This window comes from Phocoena sinus, chromosome 15 (assembly GCF_008692025.1).
Source record: "Phocoena sinus isolate mPhoSin1 chromosome 15, mPhoSin1.pri, whole genome shotgun sequence".
NCBI classification, from domain to species: domain Eukaryota; kingdom Metazoa; phylum Chordata; class Mammalia; order Artiodactyla; family Phocoenidae; genus Phocoena; species Phocoena sinus.
Genome location: NC_045777.1, coordinates 26,622,348 through 26,635,621, shown reverse-complemented (window position 1 = coordinate 26,635,621; position 13,274 = coordinate 26,622,348).

Genomic DNA, 13,274 nt, shown 5'->3' with positions numbered 1-13,274 from the left:
GGCTCGAACCCGTGTCTCCTGCATTGGCAGGTGGATCCTTAACCACTGCGCCACCAGGGAAGTCCCAGCACTTGTGTTTTTAACAAGTACGCTGGTGATGCTGATGGTTCAGGGACCACACGTTGAGAACCATTGGTCTGTGGTGCCTTCCTCTGAACAAATTTTCCACTGGACAAATCCTTAATTATGATGTTTTCAAATTTATTTATTCTCATTTTATGGATGAAGGAACTGGACCTCAAGGAGGTGAAGTGAATGACCCAAGGTCACACAGTGAACTGGGAATTGGACCCATATCTGGCTAACCCCAGAACCCAGGCTCCTACCTGCTCTGCTATCCTCTCTACCAGTCTTTGGGATATAATGACTGCAGGCTGAGGCATTTGAACCCAAGGCTGTGGGGTGCCCTAGTAAGTTCCTGAGTGAGGCAGCCATGAGGGAGAAATCTGTTGATGAGGGGCAGAGGCCAAAGAGATGGGGTCCCTCTCAAAGGGCTGAGGGCTTTGCAAGAGGATCAAGCTTGGAAATTGCCCACAGTCCTAGCCTGGGCACAGTGACAGGGCTGCTGAGAGGCACTGGGAAAGCTCTTACCCCACAGCTCCAAGGATGGAGCAATTTCCCGCACACCCTGAGGAAGTCCGCACACACCCCGGAACTACCTTCTCTTGCCAAAGCCATGCAACCCCTTGGTTTCTGAGGTCCAAAGGGCCCTGACTGGGGTGACCCGGGCTCTGAGCTTGCGGACTCTGGCCACACTTCCTCCTGTAGCACTCAGAAACCCTGCCAGGATCACTTCCCATTGTGGTTCCGTTCCTGGCACTGCAAGATGGGAAATGTCCCTGGGGGTGAATAGTTGATTCCCAAAAACCTGTAGGGGTGGCATAATGATGGAACTCCCCCACCAGCAGGATCGCATGGGAAGAGTCTCGACCCATTGACAAGTGGTGGGTAGTGAAAATGTCTCCAGCTGCCCCTTACACTGAAGCCCCTCCCATTTGGGGGCCCTGGAGACTCCTAGCAATCCTTCACAACCACGTGTTGGGGAGGAGTCCTGGGGCCACTGCCATTCAGTCACTGTAGTTTAGAGATCACCCACTGTGTGCCAGGGGTTGTGCTAGACAGTAGAAGGAGATACAGAATAATCCCTGCCCACTGGGGGGGTTCCTAGCCTGATGGTCCCCAAATTATCACAGCACAAAATTCTCAACTGTAAAATCAAAGAGTGTGAAACCGGCTCTTTCTGGGGAAGCTGGAAAAAGCTTCTCGGAGGAGGTGACGTATGAGTGAGACCTTGAAGGACGAGCAAGAGTTTTGGCAGGTTGACAATAGCAGGGAGAGCCCTTTGGGGGGCCCAGCATGAGCACAGGCAGGGGAGCCGGAAGGAGCATGGCACAGTCCGAGACACTTAAGCACTCTGGCTCCAGGGTCAAGACTGAGTGGTTTTCAGTCCCAACTCTGTCATCTGCTCGTTGGGTGTACATCTAGGAGGTGCTCAGTCAATGTGACCATTATTTTTTCTGGAGGAGCATGGGGTGTGTGAGGTGAGGGGCAGGACTCGTAGGAGAGGAAACCAGAGAAGTGGGCAGACTGAGAAGGCCCTGAAGGGGCAGGCTGGGAAGTATAGGCAGTGGGGAGCAAACTAAAGGGCTTGCATTTTCTTGAAGTGAATCTAGCTGCTTGGAGGGGAGTCAAGAGAAGCCTGGGCACTGGGGGACTTTGGGGGGTGCGGAGACAAGGACCAGAGGAGAGATGCTAAGACCTGACTCAGGTGTGGTAAGAGGAAGGAAGAGGACAGGACAGTTTCAAAGAGGGAGGGAGGGGAAGAGGGCTCCCTCCGGGCTCAGAAACAGCAACCTCTCACATCCTTTGATTAGATTCATTCATTCATTCTTCATCTCACAACTATTTATTTAGCACTTGAAATGGCCTCATGGAGCTTACATTCTAAGGAGTTTATATTACTATTAAATAATGTTACATGGGAATTCCCTGGTGGTCCATTGGTTAGGACTGCACTTTCACTGCCAAGAGCCTGGGTTCGATCCCTGATTGGGGAACTGAGATCCCACAAGCCGCGAGGCCAAAAAAAATTTTTTAATTAAAAAAATAAATAAATAAATAAACAAATAATGTTCCAGATGCAGTAACCACCCACTCAAGGCCCAAATGATGAGAAACTGACAGCCCTATTTGTGTGTCTTCCCCTTTCTGACTTGTCTATCCGCAGACATTCCAGATGAAGGGCAAAAGGTCTTAGAGCCAGGCCAGCCTGTCTTGCCCACCTCCTGCACTGGGGAGCTTGCTGTCTTCTGAGGCGGCCCCTTCCATCTAGTGTGAGAGCTAACAACCGCCTCCTTGCCCACCCCTCCTCCCCCAACCCCAGCACCAGATCCTAGCATCACCTTTTAGAACTCTACATGGCACGGCTGCCCCCTTAGCCCTTAGGCAGCCCTGCAGTGGTGCACAGAAAATGATGTGACCTGTAGAAACTTCTCATCTCTGTCTAAAAGCAACTTTTTTCAAAAAATTATTTTTGAAGCTTATCATGCAGACAGTGCCTTTGATGTGTAAAGAGAACATTCAAATAAATAATAAGGACCCACAGCCCAATAGAAAAATAGGCAAATTATTTATTCAGTTCACAGAAAAGAAAATACAATTGGTTCTGAAACATGTGACAAGATGTTCAACCTCACTCTAATAAGAGAAGTTAAAACTACACTGAGAAACCATTTTTCAGTTACTAGATTGGCAAAGTTTGGAAAGTTTGATTACTTACTGTGTGTGTAATGTGAAGAAACAGGCACTCACATGGTTTTTTTTGTTTGTTTTGCGGTACGCGGGCCTCTCACCGCTGTGGCCTCTCCCATCGCGGAGCACAGGCTCTGGACGTGCAGGCTCAGCGGCCATGGCTCACGGGCCCAGCCGCTCCACGGCAAGTGGGATCCTCCCGGACCAGGGCACGAACCCGTGTCCCCCGCATTGGCAGGCGGACTCTCAACCACCGCGCCACCAGGGAAGCCCAGCACTCACATGTTTTAAGTGGGAGGGCAAGTTGGCATAAAGCCTACTTAGCGGGGGACTTCACTGGTGGTGCAGTGGTTAAGACTCCACGCTCCCAATGCAGGAGGCCCAGCTTCGACCCCTGGTCAGGGAACCAGATCCTACATGCATGCTGCAACTAAGAGTTCACATGTTGCAACTAAGGAGCTGGTGAGCCGCAACTAAGACCTGGGGCAACCAAATTTTTTTTTAAAAACCTATTTATCAATATCTACCAATATTTTAAATGCACACACCCTTTGATGCAACAATTTCACTGCCAGGAATTTCTCCTGCATTCATAGGCGCAAAATGGAAACGATGGCCATGCAAGGAAAATGGTTGCAGCTTTGCTTCTAAGAACAAGAGGTTAGAAATAAACCAAATGTTGGGACTTCCCCAGTGGCTCAATGGTTAAGACTCTGCGCTCCCAATGCAGGGGACACAGTTTCCATCCCTGGTCGGGGAACTGAGATCCCTGCATCCTGCATGCTGTGTGTCATGGCCAGAAAGAAAGAAAGGGAGAAACCAGACGTTCGGTGATAAAGAGGACTGGTTAAATAAACCGGGACTCAGGCAGACAATAGAATACCATGCAGCCATAAGTAAGAATGAAGTAGCTCTCTGTGTACTGATATGGAATTGTTTCCAAGATAGAGTAAGTGGAAAAAAGAAAAACAAGGTGCAGAATAATGAACTATGGATGGTGCTGTCTTTTTGTTTAAAGAGGGCAGGAAATGTCTTTGTGTCTATGCACGGAACACATAGTTCTGGAAGCATATACAAAACAGGTTATAGTTGTTGCCTCTGAGCTAGAGGAATGTACAGATGTAAAATATGGAGGAAAGGAAACTCTTTTCATGATGTTATCTCAAATGTTGTGTCATGAACGTGAATTACAGAAAAGCAATTTTAAAAACCACTATTGTGAGATTTATCATACTCTACAACACTGTCATCTATTTCCACGTCTGTCTGACCTCCCCATCTCCACCCCCAACACACACACACACAAAGAGATCTCGATCTTGTGAGCGGAAGGGGGAGAACTGGTTGTGACTCATCCTTACATTCCCTCCAGGAGCCCAACACAGCATCCAGCACAAAGCAAGTGCTCAGAAAATCTGAATCCATATTCATAACGGCTTTCTTCCCCAAGAAGTCCTCAAGTAGTCTCACCTCCTGGCATTCTTGCTCTTGTGTGGACCACTCCCACACTGACTAGAGATGACCTGTGTACCCAGTGTGATGTGTCACCTTGCTCTCCCAGATCACTCGCTCTGGGGGAAGCCAGCCACATAAGCACACTCAGGCAGGCTTATGGAGAAGTTCATGTAATGAGGACGTGGGCCTCCTGCCAACTGTCATATGAGTGAGTCATCCTGGAAATGGATCCTCAGCTCCAGTCTATCCTTCAGAAGACTGCAGATCAGGCTGACCATGCCCGCTTCATGAGAGACCCCAAGCCAGAGCCACTAAGCTAAGCTGCTCCCAGATTCCTGACCCACAGAAACTGGGTGAGATAATAACTGCTTATAATTCTTTAAACTGCTAAATTTAGGGATAATTTGTTACACAGCAATGAATAACTAATACAATCAATAAGTCTCTATTAAGCATTTACTGTGTATCAATTCTGTGGGAAATGCAAGAGAAAAAGACATCGTCCTGCCCTCAGGGGAGCAGGCCATGTACACATTCATCCTTCAACAAACATTTATTGAGCACTTACTATATACCTGGCCCTGTGTGGAATGCTGACTCATAGAATGTTGGCAATTAAAATATACTGTAGGACAAAGGGAAACTTTCAGGATTGATGGCAATCTATTTTAACAGGGTTGAAGTTACATGGATGTATATCCATTTGCAAAAATTCAGCAAATGAGCACTTAACCTTATTCACTTTGTTGTATGTAAATTTTACATTAAATTTTGTAAGCAAACATTGAACTAATATGTATGCCAAAGTAAATTACTTTGAAATACATTTCAAAGATTAATTGATGTACAGCTAGATGGACAGACGTGATGAAGCAAGTAGAATGTTAATGGTAGAATGAAGGTGGTGAATATAGGGGCTTTGTTGTAAAAGTCTTTCAATTTTGCTGTATGTTTGGGAAGTTTCATAATAAAACGTTTGGGGAAAAAGACCCTCCATAACCATATATTCCAATCTTCTCATTTATTATTATCATTTTAATTACACAAATAAAAACAAATACACTCTAGTTTTAAAAAAATAGAAGAAAGTTCATCTCTTTCTCCCTGATCCCAATGTTCCTTTCTTCTTTCAATGACAATCTCTGTTCTTGTCGGCTGTGTAGTTTCCAGACCTTTCTCTGCACATTTACACACGTATATAGGTAAATACAAAACCATGGTTGGTTTGTTGGGGTTTTTGTTTGTTTTTTAATGAATGTACTCTATACTATTCTGAAAGCTATCTTGGGACTCTCTCCATATTCATTCATACACATCGCCTCAGTTTTAAATTGCTGGATAGGACGTGCCCTCTCATTCAAGATGTGAGTCTCAGAGAGAAGGTCCTGTACAGAAAGAGACAGTGTGTTAGGACTGCTGGGATGCGAACTCGCTCTCCCAGCTCCAGGCCTGCGCCCACCCTGCAGGACCTCGGCCACCGAGGAAAGGGGGCGGGACTAGGCCAGGGCTTTTTATTCTGCTGAAAGCATGTGGGCGGAGAGGTCCTTCTGTGCCCCGCCCCTCCCCCCGCCCTTCCGAAAGACCCGCCTGGGCTCGCAAGCACCCGGAACCAGGAGGAAGTCCGCGTAGCGCTTCCTCTTTTCTTGGCCTCCGGAGACACTGGGGGAAGGGAGGGGGGTTGTGAAACCGAACAGTCCCGTACCCCCCCGCCCCAGGGGGACCCATCAGCTGGAGGTGGCCACGCAGCTGGGGGCAGAAAAACAACTTCATTGACACCCCGCACCATCCCCATCCCGGTTCAGCCCTGCCACACCCCTGAGCAAGAGGTCGGCTGCCTCTAGGATGGTACCCGGGGTAGGTAAGCTTCCAAGACTCGCATAGCCCAGTCTCCCTGGTCACCCTCATGAGAAAGCCCCAGCTCCTTATCCGCTGCTGCTGCTGTCATCTCCAGCCTCATGGTCTGCCTTCTCTTGCCTCGGGCTTCAGGCACCAACAAAACAGAAGTTTGTGGTTCCTCAAACAGGCCAGGCTTTCCTCCCTCAAGTCTTTGTCAGGCTGTACCTTCTGTGTGGAAAATCCTTTGCCATGACCTTCCACTATCATCCTTTAAGCCTCAATGGATCACCTCCTTCAAGAAGTCCTCCTTGATGCACCCCAGGCTGGGCCAATGTCCCTCCTACTTGGTTCTACGATATCATGTGCCTGTCTACCACAGAATTTTCCACTTCTGTATCTAAGTTATTGGTGTAAGTTTTTGTCTACCTAATTGAATTGGACGTTGCTTGAGGGCCAAGACTATCTTGTCCATTTTTGTCCTCCCAGCTCGTGGCAGCATTCTGAGAGATTAAGGTCCCTGGGCCCCAGCCTCACTCACACTCAGTGGTGAATTAACATGGAGAGAGCCCCAAGACATGCTTGTACAGTAGTACAGAGAGTACATTCATTTTTTTTAAATAACATGGTTTTGTATTTACCTATATATGTATGTAAACGTGTAGAGAAAAGTCTGGAAACTACACATAGTAAACCCTTAATAAATATTAATAGAATTAATCAAAGGAAGGGTTTTGATCCCGGCACTGTTATTCACTAAACCTTCATTCATTTGGTTCCTTCCTTCAGTTTCTTTCATTCATTCAGTTTCCTTCATTCATTCAGTTTCTCCATTTGTAAAAACATACACATGAATAGTATCTGCGTGAACCTGCAAAAAAAAAAAAAAAAAGTAGAAGAGATAGACAACAAACAGTTTAACATATAAATATGTATTAAAGTGCCTGGTGGTGACAAGTTCTCCGGAGAAAAATAAGCCAGGGCAGGGGTGGAGGTGGGCATGGGGGGCTAGAGATGATGGAGGAGTTTTGTGTGGTTTTTTGTATGTTTGTTTGTTTTTGCGGTACGCGGGCCTCTCACTATTGTGGCCTCTCCCGTTGCGGAGCGCAGGCTCCGGACGCGCAGGCTCAGCGGCCATGGCTCACGGGCCCAGCCTTTCCGCGGCATGTGGGATCTTCCCGCACCGGGGCACGAACCCGTGTCCCCTGCATCGGCAGGCGGACTCTCAACCACTGCGCCACCAGGGAAGCCCCTGGAGGAGTTTTTTAAGAAGAGTGGCCAAGGACCTGCTGGGGGCTGTTGTGAGGTTCTCAAGGGCTAGTCTTCTCAGGTTTTTGTTTGCCTCTCTTGGAAAAAGAGGGCAGCAATGACCTCCTGCCTGAGAGGGCGTACACTGGCTACTTTGCAAGTAAAAGGGGAAATATCTGGGCTTTGAAATAATCATTTGTGGCTCTCTTCTCCATCCCCCATCCTGTTTTGAATGTAAAACAATCAGCAGTTCCCAAAGAATTTGAAATAAAATGCAAATGCTCCTGGAAATAGGAAAATATACTTTTGAAGGAGCTAACCTCTGACCCCCTGTAAAGTGAAGACTGCATTGTTCCCTAGCTCCTGCCCTCCCTCCAGGACTGAGCCCTGCATCATGTCCTCCCATCAGCATCTCTCTCTCTCTACTCCTTAATCTCCGGGGCACACTTACTAGGTTTGTGTAGTCGTTACAAGCACAGCCTTTGGAGGCACACTGGAGGCTCACAGACCTGGATTCCAATTTGTTGCTGGCTGTGTGACCTTGGGCAACTGTCTTTACCTCTCTGAGCCATCCACTTATAATCATCCCCATTTCAAAGAGATTAAATGAGATGATATAAGTGAGGGCACAGTAATGAGCTTGATATGCAATGATTCAATGACCTGGTGAGGTAAGCACTCTTATCATTCCACTTTGCAGATGAGGAAGCAGGGACAGAGAGGAGTTGAGTAACTTGACCAAACTCACAGCTAGTGAGAGGCAGTCAGTCCAGTCTCAATGCCTTTGCTTCCATCATTCCTACACCACTGGCCCCAGTGTCAAGTGCATACCCAGAACCTTTTTGGACTCTTCACCCTCTAAAAGTCCTACCCAGCCCCAATTCTATCTTGTCCATGAAGTCTCTGATTTCTTAAATGACTTTATTTTTGAATAGTTAATATATTCAGGTCGTTCAAAATTCAAGAGTACAAAGGGTATACTAGGACCAATAAGTCTCCCTCCCTCCTCTGTCACCCAGCTACACAGTTCCCTTCCCTGGAAGAAACCACTGGGGCTGTTTCCTCTGTGCGCCCTTCCTGACTCTGCCGAGGCATGTGCTGGTAAATTCCCGTATCCTTGTTCTCCTGTTCTACACAAATAGTAAAATACAATAGAAACTGTTGTGCACCTTGCTCCCCCCTCCCCTTACCCACATGTTCCCTATTAGTACATAACGACTTTCTTCATTTAAAAATATTTTTTATTGAATTATAATTCACTTATTCATCCGTTTAAATGTGCACTCTAGTAATTTTTAGTATGTTCAAAGAATTGTGCAGCCATTACTACAATCAATTTTAGGGCATTTTCATTACCCACCCCCCACAAAAACCCCGAACCCACTGGCAGTCACCCCTTATTTCTCCCCAACCCCCAGCCCTAGACAACCACTAATCTACTTTCTGTTTCTGTAGATTTGCCTATTCTGGACACTTCATGTAAATGGAATTACACAATATATGAACTTTTGTGATCGGCTTCTTTCATTTAACAAATTTTCAAAGTTCACCCATGTTGTAGCATGTATCAGTACTTCATACTGTTTTATTGCCAAATAATATTCCATTGAATGGATATAGCACGTTTTACTTATCCATTGATGGACATCAGAGTTGTTCCACTTGTTGGCTATTATGAATAGTGTTGCTATGAAAATTTCACATGCAAATGTTTGTGTAGACATATTTTCAATTCTCTTGGGCAGACACCTAGGAGTGGGATTGCTGGGTCATATGGTAACTCCATGTTTAACGTTTTGAGGAACTGCCACACCGTTTTCCAAAGGGGCTGCACCATTTTACGTTCCCACCACAATATATGAAGGTTCTAATTTCTTCACAGTCTCATCAACAGTTGCTATTATCTTTTTTGTTATTAGCCATTCTAACGGATGTGAAGTGGCATCTCATTGGGCTTAATTTGTATTTCCCTGATGACTAATGATAGTAAGCATCTTTTTATGTGCTTATTAGCTATTTGTATAGCTTCTTCGGAGAAATACCTATTCAGATCTTTTGCCCACCTTTCAATTATGTTGTCTTTTTATTATTGAGTTGTAAGTGTTAGTTAAATATTTAGGGTACCAGTACCTTATCAGATGTATGATTTGCAAATATTTTCTCCCACTCTGGGGGTTGTCTTTTCTTTTTCTTTTTTTTTCAGGCCACGCCATGCGGCATGCGGATTCTTAGTTCCCTGACCAGGGATCTAATGCGGGCCCCCTGCATTGGAAGTGCGGAGTCTTAACCACTGGACCACTAGGGAAGTCCCTCATTTTGAGACATCTGGGGTTTTGATAGGGATTTGGTTGGTCACTTTGGGGAGTACCATCACCTTAACAATATCAAGTCTTCCAGTCCACAGAGGGATGTCTTTTCCACGAGATGTCTTTTCCATCCCTGAGATGACTTTACTTAGGTCTTCTTAAGCTTCTTTCAAGAATGTTTCTTAGGGGACTTCCCTGGTGGTCCAGTGATTAAGACTCCATGCTCCCAACGCAGGGGACCTAGGTTCGATCCCTGGTCAGGGAACTAAATCCCGCATGCCACAACTGAAAAAATATCCCACATGCGCAATGAAGGTCCCGCGTGCTGTAGCTAAGACCGGGTGTAGCCAAATAAATAAATAAATATTTTTAAAAATGTTTCTTAGTTTTCCAAGTATCTTGCATTTCTTTTGTTAAATTGATTCCCAGAATTTTATTCTTTTCGTTGACATTGTAAATGAAATTGTTTTCTTAGCTTTATTTTCAGATTGTTCTTTGCTAGTGCATAGAAATATGATTCGTTTTTAAACATCATTATCCTTTTGACAACTGCTTGGTACTCCATTACTGTACTATCATTTTTCTCCAGTCCCCAAATGATGGGCATCTAGGTTATTTCCAGTTCTTCCCTAGTAAAAGTGGTGCTGCAATGACTCTCCTTGTGAATACCCGTAAAGTTTCAAGCATTCTGATCCTTTCTTTGAGCTCCTACAATTGTCATTTGCCACCCCCCCGGCGCATGCCACCATCATCTTGCCTTTGGGGAACTGCCTCAGCCTGCTCACTGGGTTCCCTGCTTCCCCTGGCCCGTCTAATGCATTCTCCACCCAGCAGCCAGAGAGATCCCCTTAAAACACAAGCCAGTTGTGGCCTACTCCTCTGCTCAGAACCCTCCAATGGCTCCCATCTGGTATCAATTAAAGTTTAATATCAGTACCAGGAGGTTCATGGCCTCACAGTCTGACCCCACAACTTCTCCAACATCATCTCCATCATTCTCTCCTGTGCCCACTCTGTTCCAGGTACGCTGGCCTCCTTGTGTTCCTTCAACACATCAAGTGCAGTCGCACCTCAGGACCTTAGCCATTACTATCCCTTCTGCTTGGAACACACTTCCCCCAGACTGGCCCATGACTCACTCCCCCAATTCAGCAGGTCTCTGCTCACATGCTCCCTCTTCAGAGAGGCCTTCCCCGCCTCTCTGTCTCAAGTCACACCATCACCCCTCCCCCACCGCTGCTACCTCTCCCCTTGCTTTGCTTTATTTTCCTTTTAATCCTTATCACCCTCAGACATAAGATGTTAGTTGACTCTCACAATGACTCAGAGGTAAGTACTGTTATTATTCCCACTTGAGAGATAAGGAAACTGAGGCTCAGAGAGGTGACTTGATATGTGCAAGATCACTCAGTTGATAAATGGCAGTGCCAGGGTTTGAACTCTAGTCTGACTCCAAAGATGCAGTATTTAGCACCACTGCTTGTGGCCAGTTATACTCCCCATGACGATGAATGAACGAATGCATGAGTAGACAAAATGTTTGCCACCCCAAATACTAGTAAGCCAGTGCTTTAGCATAAAATTTGTAATTGTATCAATGTTCTTTGATGCTAATATGAGTTAGATGGAAAATATTTTTTTAATTACAAAGAATGGCAATACAAAATTAACAAGGATGTGACAAAACTGGAAACCATACACCACTGGTAGGAATGCAAAATGGTACAGTTACTTTGAAAACCAATTTAGCATTGTATTGTAAAGTTAAACATACACTTACTATATGACCCAGCAATTCCAAAGTACTTAACCAATAGAAATGAAAACATGTCCACACAAAGACTTGTACATGAATGTTCGTAACAGCTTTATTCTTGTAACAAAAGGAACCCAAATATTCACCAAAAAGTAAATGGATAAACAAATAGTGATACATCGGTACTATGGAATACTTCTCAGCAGTGAAAAGGAACAAAATACTAGAATATGAAACAACATGGAAACTCCTAAAAGCAATATGTGAGTAAAAAGACAGATGAAAAAGAAGCATACTGTATGACTGCATTTATGTAAAATCCCAGAAAAGACAAAGCTAATCTATAATGACAAAAATCCAATCAGTTGTTACCTTAGGAAATGAGTGGGAGAAGTTGAGTGCAACAGGGTATAAGGGAACTTCTGGGAGGGATAGAAATGTTCTATATCTTGATTAGTGTGGTGGTTACACAGATGTATACAGTTGCCCAAACTCAGCAAGCTGAGTATTTTAAATGGTGCATTTTATTTATAAGATTAGGCCGCAAGAAAGTTGATAGGGGCTTTGGGAACACATACAAGCATTTTTATCACAGCATCACTTGAATACCAAAAAAATTGGGGAAATTGGCTGTTAGCAGGAGAATGTTTCAGCTATCAGTGGTCCTTCGCCATCAGAATGGCAGACTTTTGGAAGAAGATGTAGCTGATGCTGACAATGACCCTCTAAATGTCCCGGGAACCTGCATCTCTCTTCCTAGAGGCTCTCTCTGGTGACTGGAGCATGCATGGGGCAGACCAGAAATGCTGAAGGATTAATATCCCCCTGGGAGCAGCCCTCATCCAATGTCTGGCAGATGTTGGTGTATAAATACCCCAGCTCCCTCAAGCCTCAGGTGGGATAACTCTGAAGTGGGTTCGCTTCCCAGCAGGATTGAGCTCCAGGAGCCCACAATTGGAGCTTGCTTGATAATGCTCTTTTTCTTTCTTTTTTTTTTTTTTTGCGGTACGCGGACCTCTCACTGTTGTGGTCTCTCCCGTTGCGGAGCACAGGCTCCGGACGCGCAGGCTCAGCGGCCATGGCTCGCGAGCCCAGCCGCTCCGCGGCATGTGGGATCCTCCCGGACCGGGGCACGAACCCATGTCCCCCTGCATCGGCAGGCGGACTCTCAACCACTGCGCCACCAGGGAAGCCCGATAATGCTCTCTTCATTGGCTTTCTTCCTTTGCCTGTCTCATTCACCCACTCCCTTACCAGTGTTTTCTGCATCTTCTAAATAACTGACTTTCACTTGAATCCATGTCTAGGGTCTGCTTCTGGGGAACTCAAATTAAGACCAGCAGAGGATACCAAGGGACAAGATACGGGGAAATGGCAGGAGAGGAATCCAGGCAGCAGCCACTCTGCAAGAATCTGTCATTCTTGGCAAAGCAAGTCTTTATAAAATTCTCACATGGGTTCATAAGGGGACATATATCAGGATGTCCACAGTGGCATTGTTTATGGTAGCGTGAAGTTGTGTGCAATCTGGGTGTCCATGACTAGGGGAATGGATAAATAGACTATGGAGGATGTAGACAATGACCTTCAGCAACATGGCTAGATATTAACAGTATCTAGTGATGGAGTGGGAAAAAAAGGACAAAACTGTATAAGTACCATCCAAGTAACTTAAACACACAATTAAAACATTATCTAGGGGCTTCCCTGGTGGCACAGTGGTTAAGAATCCACCTGCCAATGCAGGGGGCAATGGTTTGATCCCTGGTCTGGGAAGACCCCACATGCCACGGAGCAACTAAGCCCGGGCGCCACAACTACTGAGCCTGCGCTCTCCAGCCGGTGAGCCACAACTACTGAAGCCCGTGCACCTAGAGCCTGGGCACCGCAACAAGAGAAGCCACTGAGATGAGAAGCCCGTGCAC